We start from the raw sequence: 17094 nt of genomic DNA, 5'->3' as shown, positions 1-17094 counted from the left end.
TATATATATATATATATATATATATATATATATATATATATATATATATATATATACTTGGGAGCAGTGGCAGCGCGGACATGTGACTAGGGGGCGGAACTTTGAACCTCCTACCTCTGCGAACATAGGATACTTAAGGCGTGGGTGGAGACACTAACAGGCACACAGCGGCATCCGACGAAGGCTACAGACGCCGAAATGCATCATGCCTATGCTGTTTCTAATTAAAGCTTTCCCTGCTGACCCCTATTGTGGCCTCTCACCTTCTGTAACGGGAGTGGTGGTTCTTCTGATTGTTATATATATATATATATATATATATATATATATATATATAACAAAGTCATTTTCCTAGCCTGTGTGTAAGTAGCTCGGCCAGTAATGGTTTTAACTGTGCATTCGAAGACTTGTAGTTATTTAATTCCATTATGAAATCACAAGTCCCAGCATGCAAAGCAAATACCTGAATTGGATAAGTTTTAGGCACAGACCCGCAAACCTGAGCGGTCAAAATATACATCCCTGTCAAAGAATCTCTTAACATGCCATAGGTCTTGTGCAGTGCCTCGCATCTACTGGATATTGTGGGGTGTGGAGCCGTAAAAAGAACAGATTCCCGCATAAGACGGAATGCGCAGGACGTAGAAGTGCTGTCTTCCACACACTACATGGAGGTATAAAGGTAAATGTTTCAGTGAGGTATTTTTTGCACAATGCAAGGATTCGGAATCGATTTCCATTTCCTTCTATCTACTTTTTATCTCTGCTTTACAAGGGTTAACGCACAACTGATTGTGTTTTTCTGGGGTTTTGTGACAATCTTTACACATGAAGACATTTCTTTATTTCCCATTGAGCCACAGAAATCGGTAGGATTGCCTTGTTTGCCAACCGGTAGACAGGAGAAGACATAGGCGTGCACGCTGGCACCTCTCCTTGACGAATGTGGGACTACGGGGGAGTGCCACCCTGTTCTGACCCGTAATAGCTCGGACCACCCTAAGCTTAGGGTTTATCTGTTACATAAGAGAACCAGAAAAGTGAGAGCATTAGGCCTCATTTGGCTGCATGGAATGCAGGTGTAGTTTGGCAGGGATTGTAATGGCCCTGACGAATGCCGCAGAACTGTATGGGATTTGCGAACAGCCGTAACATTTTAGCTTAGTTATATGGGTGGGCGAGGCATCATAACGCAGACGATATCTGAAACCGTGGCATTTTTTTATTGAATCTGAGATACCCATAATAAAAGTAAAACCACCAGGTATATCTCAATATATTATTTTTAACTGGATCCCTGAGATTATCCAATATTAATTTATCTAAGAGCTCCCAGCAAAGGTAGAGCCCGTCATGGCGGTATTCACCTGCCGTGGAATATCTCCTATGATGAAGCATGCCACCACGAGTTGTGGATGAGGTGATATCTTCAAAATCTTGTTTTGATTCAGATAGATCTTACCCTATAATACATTTTTTGTGACCTGGCCACTCGTAGTGTGATTATATATATAGGTGAGAAGGACGTGACCAAGTTGTGTTCCTCTGTCCCTCCCACTGTATGAACAGGAATGCCTTGCTGCATACTCCTACAACATAGAGGGCTACTCCTACAATAGCAATCTTAAACATCTCTTGGTCTTTGATAACCATACTTGGTTCACCACTCTTTTCTGGACTCCAACTAGGGGCATCACTGTTTTTCCTTTCAACTCTAGAAAAATAAACCATTTCTGCCTTGGGATTAATGAAATTCTTGGTACATACAGCTCTTGTCTTATAGAAGTTCTTTGTGTCATTATGAGGATTTACCTAGCATATGTAACGCTTGCTCCACACAATTTAACCCCTTGCATGCTGCCGCGATTCTGCACCTGTGCAGCAGATTTCTAGCGTGGGTGCGGTCATGACGGCCCCCAGCCGTCATCAGCACACGAGCACTGTAGTGCATGACGGCTGGGGGCCATCATCAGCATGCAAGGGGTTAAGCTATCTACAAGACCTATATTACCAATACTTTCTACAAGTATTTGTAGAAAATACTAAGAATGGGCTTTGGGTCAGTGCACTTAAATTGCATGGATGGGTGGTCTATAAAGGTCATCACATTTTGGGAATGGTTATAGTGTGCTGTCTGTTTTCCCATTGGTGAAGGTGCTCAAGTAGTTCTTTTGTTAGACTGCACAAACAAAACATTTAGCTTGTAATTCAGAGTACCAGTACTGTTTGATGTACTTGCTTTACAGATATGCCATTTCAAGTGATGATTCATTATTCTTTTTATTTAGGAAGCGTGTCTAAAAAATGATACCTCCATGAGCGCTCTCTCCCGTGTGATATGCACCGCTTACCGCTACCCATTCGTTTTGCTCTCTGTGGGTCCTACCTGTTGTTGAGGGGTAAGGATTCCCTTCCTACGGGACTCTTGACGACAGTCTCACGACCCCCAGCAGACTAGTCTTTCTCAGATTACCTTTAAGACTGACATGGCACCCTCCAAAATGAGCGCACTGTCTTGCATGCATCGCTCAGCTCCCAACTGCGGCCGAGAGGGGCTCCACGTTCCAAGTTGGCTGACCAATCCTGAAGCTGCTCCAGACGGATCTGGTGGCCAGCCTCATACTCCATGAGTCACCAGGTGATAGATCAAACCCTGCCGCAGCTCCACCAAATGCTGAGCTACTGATGGAAAATATGGGAGCTGGGAAGGTGGTTTCAGCTTCCCTCAGGACCTTCTACATGGTCTTTGCTATCTTCCAACAATTTATCCGTCACCTCGTTGGCTGCCTCACATCAAGGTAACCCATAAACTTTGTTTGGCACGCCTTCGAAACCCTTCACTTCCCCAGCTGACAATCTGGCACAGCAAGCTGAGCTCTCTACCTTAGAGGGAGTTAAGGAAGCTGGGGACATCATTGCAGTGGCTATCGCCCGTACCCCTCTGAGTAGGCACACCAGCTAGCAGCTCCCTGCAACAGTGGTGGGGGCAAGTTACAGAAAGTACTGTTTATCGACCCTCATTCCAGTCCCACAGCGAGGTCAATGGATCCCCAAAAGCTACTCAGGACAGTAATGGTTAAACAGTCACTGCACCTAGCCAGGTTGATGCCTCTGGAGGGGCCCGGGAAGAGTATCATACGGTTTTTCCACATGTACTGAGGGGGGGCAAGGAGTACAGCGGGACAATCTGGACCTTAGGTTTGAGTTAACATAATGCACCCCAATATAAAGGAAACCCTAAGAGTAGTCCCCATTGGTAGGGAGTCCCTAGTAGAGAGTCCCTACTAAGAAAAAGAAGGCTACAGACTCCCATTGACTATTACATACCCGAGTTACGACTCTCTTGATCATCAGAGATCTATTAGAGATGGCCAGAATAAGGAGGTCGCTGTTCATGTTGACATTCCGTCTCCATTCAGCAGTATGCTCAAATCGATATAGCTCCTTCTGCTGGGCATGATCTGTCATGTGCGCTGGTCTCTAATGAGTTAAATCATTATCTCCCCCTTTTACCTCTGTCAGCCCTGTCGGCAAACAGACAACTCGTAACAGTGATTATCTTTTCATCATCCTACCTCCGTTGCTCTTGTCACATCCCCAATGTCCGAGCCGTCATTATCTACTATCATTCCACTTATGCAGGTTCAACGCTCTGAAGCACTGCAGCATTATGCCCAAGTTAGGGCCGATAACCTGCAACTACAGCAGTCCCTGGCCCGGGGGACTGGGAAAGCACCTGCAGGTCGCAGAGCTCCAGCAGAGGGTCTGCAGCACTGAAGACTTCAGAACAGCCTGTGCGAAAGCAGAGAGCATGAGGGCCAAATAACCATACACCAATCCAAGATAGAAGATCTGGAAAACCGTCAACACCACAACTACCTTAGGGTCTTTAGTATCCCTGAAGAAAAAGGAAAGGGGTGACCCCAGGAAATTTATTGTGAAACTATTTGTGAGAGCCTTCCCGAAATTAGCGGACTGGGACATGGGCTGCCAAATCCAAAGTGCATATCGCCTACCACTGACCCATGATCTGACAAAACTCCATCCACGCCCTAGATTGATCTATGTGGGTAATGTTTTGTTAAGACAAGCAATCTACCTGAAAGCTTCATCCTCATCACCAATCTGTTGATTCGCTGTCTATATTTGTTCGATTGGATCTCTGCAAGCAAACAATGAAACGGGTGTGGAAGTTGCATCAAATGATCGATCCGCTGAGAACAGTGGGGGCTCAAGACTTCCTCCGAGTGCCAGCTAGCTCAAGATTATTAGGGATGGATGGGCACAGATGTTATACTTAGTGAGACATGGCTCAGATTCTTAGGCAATGGCAGGGGCCAATTGCCCTTAAATGATCTAGCTTTCAATTATTCTAGGCTTTTGATTGATTTATGTATTTAGCATGTTGGCTTCTCTTAGGTTCTTGTTTTTTTATGTCTTTACTGTGGGTGGCAGGGTCCGGTGGCAGGGTAAAGGGCTGGCATCTCACAAGAGCTGTTTATTCAGCAGACCGCTCTTGGGGTGGGCTGAACTTTTCCCCCCAGATACAGCGCGTTAGATTTAGTCTTCTAATTTTGGTATTTGTTCAGGTTTTTCTTTGGCTGGGGTTCAGTGGGTCATGGGGTAAAGTAGAGAAAAACGGATTTAGAACGATTACAAGGAACTATTGATCGAGTGGTTTATGTCATTCATTTGCGACGGAAATGCTGGTTTGGCACTTTATGTACTTAAAGTTATCCACAGTGTCTCAGCTCAAATTAATGTGCAGAAATGTGACCGGCCTAAATCGTCCTCAAGACTAAAGTGGGAAGAGAACACTGTACAAGCCTCAGCTGTTGTGCTGATCTGATACCCACCTTGCTTATAAAGACCGGTCCTTGCTGAAGCAGCTTGGATTAGGTACTAGCTGATCTATATCCATTCGTGAGGTTGCTATACTCTGTGCTCAGCATCTTGAGTATAAAGTTCTCAAAACAGCCTCTGATCCCTGGAGTAGGTGGGCAATTTCTCAGGTGATCATCTCCCATAAGAAATTTGTTGTATTATACATCTGGCCCAAATACTGACGGACCAGGGTTATTTGACTGGCTGAAACTCGAATTATTAGATTGTGTGGGTGATCTAATTCTGATGGGCGATTACAGTTGTAGAATGAACTATGGATTGATACCTCTAATCCGCCCATCCCCTTATGGTCAAAACAAGGGCAGCTATTCTAGAATTTGCTCATGTGCATGGTTTGACACACATGGATTGGTCTTCACCCCCTTAGGCCTGGCTATAACTTATATTCTTCACCCCACAAGCAGTATTGCAGAATAGATATTATCTTCATTTGGCCTCGGTTAATTCAATCTGCTGAAATGCAAGTCTGCCCTATGATCACCTCAGATCAAACCCCGGTTTCGCCGAACTTATCCAATACTGGCAGCGAGGGGCGCCAGTTTATGTTCCTGTTGTTCTATCCTGTCTTACCCCGCTTATAGAACTTGTTTGTCCAGGATGCTGGGAGTTCATAAATGCGAATTCTGGCTCAGCTCCTTCTCCTTCCTTGCGACCAGAGCCTGGAACGCCCACCCTCTCCACCTCAGACAGACATCTCTCCCCATCTTCACAAGAAACCTCAAAACCTGGCTCTTTGACAGACCCCCTCCTTGATGGACTAGAACCTGCAAAACCCCCCTCCCCAGCGCCTTGAGACCCTCACGGGTGAGTAGTAGCGCTTAACAAACACGTGATTGATTGACTGAGCTCCTCCTAATATAGTTAGGGACGCAATAAAGGCATTTAAACGTGGGGTTACGATGCAGTTGAGGCTCGACAGTAAGTCAGAGCAAGAGGTGGTAATTAAGCTTAGTCACCAAATACAGGCGCTAGAGGACCGGCATGCCAAGCAGTGTTAATCAGAAGCCTGGAGAAGCTAGCTATTTATTTTGAGTTAGTAGAACGTTGCTGTACACTGGACTGAGGTTTCAGAGAAAGGGTTGCTACTAATTATTATAAAAACAAAATGCTTCAATATGAATATGGAGATAATGCCGGTCGAATGTTAGCTCATCAGATTTCAGAGAAAATACTGAAATGTAACACAATTTATCAAAGACAATGATAGTATTCTTCACTACGACTCTCAAGCCATAGCTGAAGAGTTTAGTGATTTTTAGAAGGATATTTACAGTCAGCCAGTCAGACAGTCTGGGAGCACAGAATATTTGCAGGCCGTGTGTTTACCCTGCCTCCATTTATTTTAGGTTTTAATTCTGGAGGGAGATTTCTCGATTTCAATGGTGGGAGGCGGCAATTAGAGCACTTCCGACGAGAAAAGCTGCAGGGGAAGATACCATCTCTGTGGAGTCTTATAAAACATTCAGCGAGATTCTTCCTGAATTTATGAGGCTGGTGGACCATATCGATAAATGTGGAGCGAGCCCAGCCTCTTGGACCCTTACCAATATCATTGTCTCTTTAAAGAAAGAGAAGCTACCGGAAGACAGAGGGTCATACCGGCCTATCTCCCTGATCCATTCTGAGGGCATGATTTTGTTACAAAATTATTCGCCAACTGGCTGGCCCCTCCGTACTAGTATCTGCATGGCTGTGTACCAATCATCAAACTTGCTGCGAAAGATGCTACAGAGTGATTGAGCAAATGGGTCGGTATGATATTGCTAGACAGAGAAGGCTTCACTCTGGTTACATTGGATTTCCTATGAGAAACAAGGAGAGCTTTCGGAGTCGGCGGCAGATTCTTGTTATGGGTACAGTTTCTCTACAGAAACCATATGGCAAAATTAGTCTTCGACTGCTATATTTCTTCATTATTTAGGATCTTTAGGGTTACCAGTCAGGACTGTCCACTGTCTCCACTTCTATGTTGCCTCTATAATGAACCTTATTTAAGATCCCTTATTCTCAATCAACTGATCCAACCAGTGACATTCAACAGTATTGAGGTCAAAGCCACTGCTTACATGGATAATGTTGCAATTTATACCTCAGATCTTTAGTCTACTAGTGATTTAGTGTCAAAAGAGACTACATGGTTCAGAGCCCTCTCTGGGTATAAATAATCTTACTAAAACGTTCGTCTTACTTAATATTCAATCAAAGAACTCAGTACTGGGCACAGTTTAAACTGCCATTTATGTAAGAATCAGGCTTGGCGCTAGGGTTGACCGTAACCTTCAAATGAATTACAAACCTTGATTACATCGGCCATAGCTAAGATGCAATCCTGCAACGGACTCCCAATCAGCATATTAGGGTGTTGCAGTATTCTAAAAATGAACAGTATATCAATGTTGCTTTACCTCTTTCGTGCTATACCGATCTGGGTCCCAGACTATTTTTCCAAAAACATTGAGGGTGCCATCGGTACCTTTATCTGGGTCTATAAGAGTTCCAGAGCAGCCATTCGTTTTATGAAATTTCCATACTGTGGATTGGGGGGGGGGGGGGAGGGAGGAGAGTGTATTGGGGTTCAATTACCAGACTTCAAGCTTTACTTCTGGACAGCCTTTGGAGACCATATTAGGAATCTGCTTACTCATAAGGAATTGGACCGGTCTGTACTGGGATATCAACTAGTACTAGGGTCAGATGTCAGGTTCCTTTGTATAGATTTTCAGATCCTATCTACTTTAACCATGTCCAGTCCAAGATCAAAGACATCACTCTAATCTGGGGGAGAATTTGTTCTACATAATCTTTACCTTCTATATATGCATGCATCTCACTCTGGGGAAACACTACATTTCCATCTATCTTTCAATATTCTGTGGGAAAAGTCTTGTATAATCTTGGGTTAAGGGCAGTTGGGCAGCTCTTTGATGTCAATGGGTTTCGTTAATTTTCCTCTCTTCAAACCTTGTATGATCTTTCCCACAAGCATCTCCAAGTACTTACAGATACGCGACTTGTTTCTGCAAAACTGTACAGAGCGTGCAGCCCTGGAGGATTCTGAAATTCTGTCTCATCCATGCAGAGCACCAGGCAAGTCGTTGTTCAGGGACTTCTATCACATATTTAGTACTGGTAACTTCCAAGGTTGAGGTGTACCTCCTTACCGCCTTGTTATCTTTTGCTTTGTATGATGCCTAACATAGGGGTTTCTGCTCATTGTTATTGTTTTTGTAATTAGGTTTGTGATCACGGCCAACATTAATAACTAAATAAAAATGAAGCATATCTGGTTTGTCTTCATGGCTGTCAAAGCCTACTTACTAATCACCCTTGCAAGTTCATGATTTTGCAGTCTTGATAAAAATAACTATTCACATAAGCTTTCTAAGGCGGCACTAAAAATTCTGGTCCATTCTCAAACCTACGTTAGGGCTCCATTTGACAATACCCTTCTTTTACTCTATGGTTTCATTCTGTGAATGTAGTCTGTTGAACAAAGTAGCCTCAAACACAGCTTCCATATTAGTGTAGTCCAAGAGGATGCTTCATTGTGGTATTTTCTTTCTAGGACAGCAAGGTACAATACAACTAAATAACTCCACAATTACCAAACACTTCTCTTGACCAAAAGTCAGAACTAGTAGGTTTGCCATTGTGTGCCTAAGAAAAATAAAAACCTAATGACGGCGTTGCCAATGCTTGTTTAAGTAGAATGATGAACTGTCAACTCCCAAACCTGTGTAAAGCTATGAGGTTACAAGTTGTTGGGGGAAGGAAAGAAATAAAAAAAACACAGAGCAAAGAAAACATGCCTGCCATTTATACATGGCCGATGGGCAAAATACATTTTTCTTGAATTGGTCTGTATCGAGCTCGGAAAATGTGCCTTGAGTAACAGACTGTGTCAACTGCATAAAAAACAAGATTCATGAAAAGTCTGTTGTGGTAATTCCTGATTTAGGCTATTGCACCACTAAAGTACTCAAACTAGAGAAGAGAAAGTGGGTCCATGGCCGCCTACCACGTGTGCGAACAACCAAAAACCAATACGCAAAGTAACAAGTCCCTTAATGTGAAACCACATCTGACTATATATGAGAGCGTTCATTATATAAAATGGAAGCCACCTATATGGATCACATAATTAAAATACTAAACAGAAGTAAGTTGAACAAAACCTAGAGATTTTAGTTACCGACTGTTAGACCTGGCATCTTTGGCGTGGTTTTCCCCTATCTTTTTGCCTCTACCTTCTGTATTTTTGATGCTGTGCTGGATTTCGTTTTTGCTGGTTTAGATGCTTTGGACACTCTGCCACTGCTGATCAGTGCCAGAGTGTAAGTGCTCCCTATGTAAATTGTTATTCTGATTGAATATACATGATTGGCATATTTGTATCACCATGAAGTCCCTAGTAAATTGCACTGGGTGTGCCAGGGCTGGTGATGACAAATGCTACTAGTGGGCCTGCAGCACTGATTGTGCCACCCACAGGAGTAGCTCTAAAATGGTGTCTCAGGCCTGCCACTGCAGTGCCTGTGTACAGTTTAGAAACTGCCATGCCCTCCTGGTCAGTGTCCCCACTGACCAGGCCTAATCCTTCCCTTTTTATTCACATTAGTCACCCCTATGGAAGGCCCAAGGTACCCTCCTGGGTAGGGTGCAGTGTATGTAAAAGGTAGAGCATGTACTAGTGCAGGTGACATGCTCTGACAGTGAATGGCAGCCATTTTCATTTTTCACTATTGTAAGGCTATCTTGCTCCATAGATTAACATGGGGTATGCTGGCTACAGTGGCTTCCAGCATTTCTTCCCATAGGAACAAGATAGGACATAAGTATCTAGTATCCCTGAACTCAGAATTTAATAACACATCTTTTAGGAAAGGTTGTTTTTAAATCCTGTGTTTGAGAACAGCACTTTAATAAAGTTGCTGTTCTCTTGTCTTACCTTTCTGTGTGCCTTAGCCTGTTTGTGGATTGACGGTCTGGTTTGAGAGTGACAGGGGCTGGGGATGCCCCAGGAGGCTGGCTGAGTCAGCCCTAGGCTGAATGACTGCATTTGCAACTTGAGTGGTGGGAGGAGTTAGCACCTGGGCCTTAATAGGGCTGTGTGTGCAAAAAATTCCTAGGCAGTAGAGTGGTGGACAAACAAGTAATATAAATTGACAGCGAAAAGTAACAATCAAGAAAGTTTTTCAACTAGAACAACCATAGTTTTAATGGATACAGTTAAAAATGATACAAGTTACTGACTAAACAAACCGTGTGGTAGCAAACACAATAATAAAATTCATATAGTTAATACACAAAATGCATAATCATAAAACAAGGACACCACAAGGACTCAGTATCATTGGTGTCCAGTTTCATTCGCCACTGTCCTTGGACACCAATGATACGGAGTCCTTGTGGTGGCTTTGTTTTATGATTATGCATTTTGTGTATTAACTATATGAATTTTATTATTGTGTTTGCTACCACACCGTTTGTTTAGTCAGTAACTTGTATCATTTTTAACTGTATCCATTAAAACTATGGTTGTTTTATATGAAAAACTTTCTTGATTGTTACTTTTCGCTGTCAATTTATATTACTTGTTTGTCCACTACTCTACTGCCTAGGAATTTTTTGCACACATTGTTTACCCTGCCCTAGGAGTTTGTTGACACTATTGTTCAGGGGGTCCTTGTTGTTTTCAATCCTGAATAGGGCTGTGCCTGCCTTCCACAATGCTGGCTACACCTCCTGCTGGGCGGCAGACGACCCTGCCCCTCACTCTGAAAGGAAAGGAGAAGCCAGGAAAACAAATTACTCAGGCAACACCCAGAACTGGTTCAGACCGGGCTCAGGGCCCACTTGCACAAAGAGAGCAAAGACTTTTAGGGGTATAAGTACAGGACCCCTGACAACAGAAAATTAGATCTTCCTGAATCAAGATGGAACCTCTGCCAAGGAGAAAGCTGAAACTGAAGAAGGAAGACTGTCCTGCTGTTTCTGTGCTGGACTGACCTGTTGCTTTGCTGCCAAGGAGAGGGGAAGGACTTTGCTGTGGTGCTGTGTCCCCTGTCTTGAAGGAATCTCCAAGGGCCTGAGAAGAGCTGGCTCCCTGTTCTGAAGTCCCAGTAACAAAAGGACTTCACCCCCAACTTCTCTGAACTCTGCTGAGAGAGTTCTGTCCTGCCTAGAGTGCTTGATCCAGTTGTGGGGCCTCTGGAAGTTGTACCTGTGCGGGGAAGCTTGAAATTAGGCTTGAGAGACTTTTGCCATTGAAAAGTGTCGCATCGCTCGCTTGCGGAGCACATCCCCGACAGTGCGAGAAGATTCCCGCCGCTACGAGGGTCAAGATTGTCGCAGCGTCTGTTGCCGCTGCCAGAGCCGTTGCATCCGTCGTTTGCGAGACGCACCAGACTGGTGCGGGAAAGTCGAACATCGCTGCAAGTGTCTTCGCAGAGCCTGTCGTCGCTGGGTGAGATCGCCGCACCGCTTGCGGACCGCATCACGTCGCTGCGAGCATCGTCGCAGAGCCATTGCATCGAGGAGATGCGAGAGAGAAGATCACCGCTGGTCCGCGCGTCGCAGCCCCTACGAGATAGTCGCATCGTGCCTTTGCGAGAACAAATTTCCTACGGAACCTACGCACCGGAATCCATACAAGTGGCCTTCCTCCCCATACAGACCGGATTCGTCGCAACACGCCCGCTGCTGCAGCGGGGTTGTCGCATCTCCTCCCCAGGGTCTCAGGAGCAACGCATTGCTTGTTTTCTACCACACCAGCTTCTGCTTTTGGAACTTTGTCGCAACTAAAAGGTACTGTGAGTAAACGTGACGCAACTGTGAACTTTTCACGCAACCTACAGAATTTTATCGCAACCTTAAGAACTCTTTTGAAACCATATTCTTGAACTGTGTATGTTGGATTTTTGTCGTTTTGGTCTTGTGTAATTTAGATTAAATACCTTTATTTTTCTAAACTGTTGTAGAGTCAGTTTGTGGTGTTTTCACTGTGTTACTGCGAGTGTTGGTACAAATACTTTACACATTGCCTCTGGTTAGCCTAGACTGCTCGTGCCAAGCTACCTAGAGAGTGAGCAGGGGTCATCTCAGAGGGTTTACTCCTTACCCTGACTAGAAGCAAGGGTCCCTACTTGGACAGTGGTACCTACCCCTGCCAACTAGAGACCCTCATTTCTAACACTGACAATGGTGGATACAATTGAGAGTTCGGTCAACAACCTATATACTGACTTCTAGGTGGCTGCCCGAAGCCAAGCACCAGTCTGGCCCCTGCTCCAGGTAGGTGGTCACATGCACCAAGGTCAGGGAGAACTTATCAATAAGACAGCCCTCTCTAAAAGACGCAGTGTACAGATCCATAGGCTGCTCCAAACCAGTGGACATGCAGCTGCTGTTAATTTAACTAGCTACTGCAATAGAAGTGTGTTGTTTGGGAGCTGAAGTAGACCGTCTGAAGAAGAATAACAATTTCGCACCAAACTGCAGATTAACAAACGAGGAATCGCCAACTACTGAGTGCTAGACTTTGCATCTCTAGCATGGTTTCCTCTGACTTTTTGACTCTACCTCCTGCATTTTGACTGTGTACTGGAATTAGTTTTGCTGGATTAGAGGCTTTGTGCACGTTGCCACTGCTGATCAGTTTCAAAGTGCAAATGCTCACAGCGTAAATTGTGATTATGATTGGATATTCATGATTGGCATATTTGATTTACTGGTAAGTACCTAGTAAAGTGCACTATGCCTGCCCAGGGCCTGTAAATCAAATGCTACTAGTGGACCTGTAGCAAGGATTGTGCCACCCATATTAATAGCTTCTCAAATGGATCTCAGACCTGCCACTGCAGTGTCCGAGCGCGCAGTTTTACCTGCCATGTCGACCTGGAAAGCGCTCATTCGCCAATCCCTAACCTTCCCTTTTCTTATATGTAAACCCAAGGTACCCCCATGGGCACGGTGCAGAGAACAGTCCAGCCCAAACTGCTAGGCCGGGTCGAACTAGGTCCGGACACAAGCATTTTGGACCAGTTTCGGGGTATCACCCCTCATCAGCCAGGCTAGCTTGAATCCACTGGCAGTTCCCATAAGGATCAGAGTCAAGACGGATTTGCATATGGCTGGGTACAAACTAGAGTGACATGGTGAGGTCTTGACTGGGGCTGAGTGTTTGAAAAGTTTCAGTAATCTGTCCATCATTGTGTTGGGTTTGCTTTGAATGGTGTTTCCCTACTACCAACAGCTCAGCCACTTTGTAGGAAGAAAAGGTTACTCTTATTCCTGGTTCTCCATCCTGGCCATTTCTGCCTATGCATGGCAAAGTTGAATAACATTTACAGAGAGAAAACCTATTTGAATAATAAATTAGATATGTGGCGTAAAATTATTGTATTAAATTATTAGATCGGAATTTTAAAAGTAGGAATGTTTCTCTTTTTAATACACTATTCTAAAAGGCAAAAACCAAAAAGCCAAAAAAAGCAAATCTTCCAGGACTTCCTGAATCCCATTGTACATTGTACTGTCATTCACCACCTTAGTTTGATTTTATGGTTAATCCGAGGCAGTAATTGCAGGCTGCGACGGAGGACGTGGGTGGGCTGTTTACGTCATGAAGAGAATCTTGACTGAGAACCAAAATTAAAATTAACTTATGGCATGGGATCATCAGTGATTATCTGGGGCAGAGTAGAATTAAGAATGACGTGTGACAGATGGATAAGTCCGGAAAACCAGATCTAGCAAGAAATAAAAATAATTTCTACTGAGGAAAGAAAAACCAGAGTGGAGCGTGACCATCTTAAAAGTCCACTCTCCTGATGCAACCAAGGCAATAGTGTCTTGCAAATAAATAGACGAATTTTCCCATGGATGCTTTAGATACCTCACCAACGAGAGAGAACGCTTCGAAATGTGGTAGTAAAAGATTTGCATTGCAGCAGAATTGTCCTGCGGTTTGTCTGAAAGAGGGAACTTTTCTATCCTATCACAGGAAATGCAGATCAATCAGTACACTTGTAAAGTGTGCTACTTACCCGCTTTTCAGTAGGGCATGTAGTAGCCAGAAAGTCTGCATAGGAATCACCACGGTTTACATTGAGATAATGTCCTTCATTTTATCTAGAAACTGCAGCCGTTCTTTCAAGCCTGATGAAAGGTGACTGTACAGGAATGTCTAGAAAAAAAAAAGTGGCAAGAGAACCACAAACTCTACTTTAAGGGGACATAGCAGTCAGTATTAACAATTTGGAGGCTACTACAGAAGACTACACAGAAATAGATAGATTAAGTACGGATCGGATTGTAAATGATGATTAAGTTGTTGCAGATAGACGAAGCAGTTGAGGTTCCCTAGACTACTTAAGTGTACGCAAAAATATGTGGTCTAGAGAGGAGGAAGAATGTTATCAGAAAAGGTAACCTTTCTGGGCGTTTGGATCATTTTGTGGACTACTTCTTTCCCCTGGTGCTTTACTGTTCATTCTCTCATCCTTCCCCTTACCCGGTTCATCTGAGGCACCGTTACCTTCCTCTGCATAGTTTCTGGGGATTTTTCATCCAGTCTCTAGATTTAACAACCAACTGCAATTGTTCCAGTCATATCATAACGTGCGCTTATACTTCATAGTGCAAGAACATCCAGAGTATTTGGATGCATTTCTGATACTGTGGCTAATCCTTATAGCCTAAAGACTAACACTCCAATGTTTTGATTGACAACAGATTGACACCGAAGTCTTCCTAGTTTCTTTTAGAAAGAACTGCATTCTTAGTCTTCACTAGTTGGAACTTTACAACAGCATATAGGGTTAATAAGGCTATCACTTGTTCACTTCAATGCACTTTTCCCTAGAGTGCTGTGTATTGATATTATTTCAAGTCGTTGTTCCTACGTTTGCACTGCAACCTTACTGACGTTAACACTAATGTTTTCTATAGATGGTTTTTGTTTTGTGATCAGTTTTCATTAGTACTCTAACGTACTAAGCTCACTAGCAATGCATGTTTTAGGATTCATAAACAAATTTAGTAAACTCAGAACACAGAGCCCTTTGGTCTTTGTAGGGTTGTTTAAACATTAAATTTATAGCTGATTTTATCTTCGTCAATTTGACTATTTGTATATTCACAAAAAAGTTAAAAAATAAATAAATAAGAGGGGGAAGTGGTCAGGGCCAAGCGGCACATTTCAAGAGCTGCTGGGGTTCAGCTGCAAATAGTTTGTAATGGGTCAAATGAGAAGATCCCATCCCTGAAGGCGATTGAGGTGGACAGGGATGCACAAAAGACCCCAGAAAGCAGTTAGAGGTACCTGTGAGTACAGGGGTGCTGATGGGCTTGGAGAAGCATGGCAAATTTATTGCTTGCATGAATAAGTAGGATGTTGAGCAAGAGACTGTTGTGTAATGCAAAGCATAGACATGGCTGCCTGCAGGATGCAATAGTTAACCTTGTTCCACACTGAAATTCATATCGAGATTACGTTTTTTTACACGGGGTTCTAAATGGAACAAAAAGTCAATCAATGAAACTATGACAGTCCTATGCTTTTTGGGTTCTCAATTTATTTGAAGAAATTTGTAAGCAGCATAACACAATGTTATTAGTTGGTGAGGTTCATTCATGAGTATACTTAACAGTGAAGTTAGCAGTTGTAAAACTGTGCAGATGGAGCAGTAAAAAGCACGTGCAAAGAAAACCCCTACATGCACTTTAACAAATTTGCACTAATATCAATAGTAATAAAAAAAAGGACAGTTCTACATATACATATGTTGAAAGTTAGAAAACAAGTTTAGATTCACCGTTTCACTGTCGTATGTTACTAACTGGACAAGGTCATAAGCAGGAAGGATACCTGAAGCAAGGGTTGCCACCATGCAGAAATTTGCCAAGCAAAGGGTGAAAGAAAACATGGGGGTTCGGTTAGTAACAGCAAAGGACCAACATGTGTTGTGTGTTGCAGAAATGTGGTCAACATGTCATACGGAAAGGTACAGTCTACAGTAAGTTTTCAGAAAGTAAGTCTAGTGTTTTCGCTACTCTGACATGAACTTATATTTCACCATTGGTGATGCCAAAGAGGTAAAGTGGGTGTAACGAGAAAGGTTGGAGCTTAAGTTTAAAATGGAGGAACGAAAAGCAATCCATGTTTTCTGACAAAAGCCTACTTAAATGAGTTTTCAAAAGATGTTGGGGAGCTTTACTTTTTGGGCTGTTATAGGCTAATTTCTCTAGGACTCTGAATAATAAGGACGCCTAAAGGATGGGAATACAGTGTTAGGCAGGAGAGGTCTGAAAGGTTGGAAGAGGCATTAATGTAAAATACTGCAATGTTGTTCTTACACTATAAAAAAAGCCCTGTTCCTATATGTGGGTAAAGTATGCCCCAGTGACTTGCAAAGTTCCTAGACATATGTTGGGGGATATTCCACACTTCATACAGGATTACCAGGAAACCCCGTTCTATTGTTGGATGATCGTACCTGAAATAAAAATAATATTACCGTAGCAAAGCTCCTACGCGCCGGTCTATTGCATCAAGCAAATATGTATACAACATTAGCAGCTTAGATTCAAGTTACAGCTGGAAGGTTAATACAGAACAAAAATTGATTTTTCTTAACCACTTATTAACTCATTTGAGAGGCGATAAAGGGATTGAATAGATATCTGAAATGCACAGAGCTACAGGCAGGAGACAATTTATTCATGCCAACCAGACCAGATTAGCGCAGCCATTTGCAACATCACATCCCTACCATAACTTTACCACGTGTACAAGAAAATTTCTCATGGAGGTAGGGAAATGCGTCCACTTCTTAAAAGGTTTCTCAATGACAGGATTGGGTGTGTAGCAGGAACTGAAAGCCTTCTTTTGCACATAACACAAGAATTACATTTTTAAACCGACACTGACACACCTCAGCTGTTGGGGACAATTGGCTTGCAACGCATATGTGCTATTTGTTTCTAGCGACTATATTGCAATGTAACGTGATTGGAGGCATATTTTATCACATCAGATTTGTGACTTGGAACTGTAGGAGCATTTTATTTGGTGGAATTTACTAATGGGCTTCTGGCAAATTATGCGTTCTAAGGAGAACAGCAGAACCGGTATCCTCAGGATTAAAGGGAGCACAGAAGTTACGTTTTCAAGGGTGCCTAGTCATG

General features: G+C 43.2%; 1 protein-coding gene across 1 annotated transcript in view; it reads right to left on the bottom strand.

Annotated features, from left to right (window-relative positions):
• SLC12A2 (solute carrier family 12 member 2) overlaps positions 1-17094 on the bottom strand; it is a 439949-nt gene that overhangs the window by 113290 nt on the left and 309565 nt on the right. The window lies entirely within an intron of this gene.

This window comes from Lissotriton helveticus, chromosome 2_1 (genome assembly GCF_964261635.1).
Source record: "Lissotriton helveticus chromosome 2_1, aLisHel1.1, whole genome shotgun sequence".
NCBI classification, from domain to species: domain Eukaryota; kingdom Metazoa; phylum Chordata; class Amphibia; order Caudata; family Salamandridae; genus Lissotriton; species Lissotriton helveticus.
The sequence above is the reverse complement of the archived record's forward strand: the minus strand, read 5'-3'. Positions and strand labels throughout refer to the sequence as shown.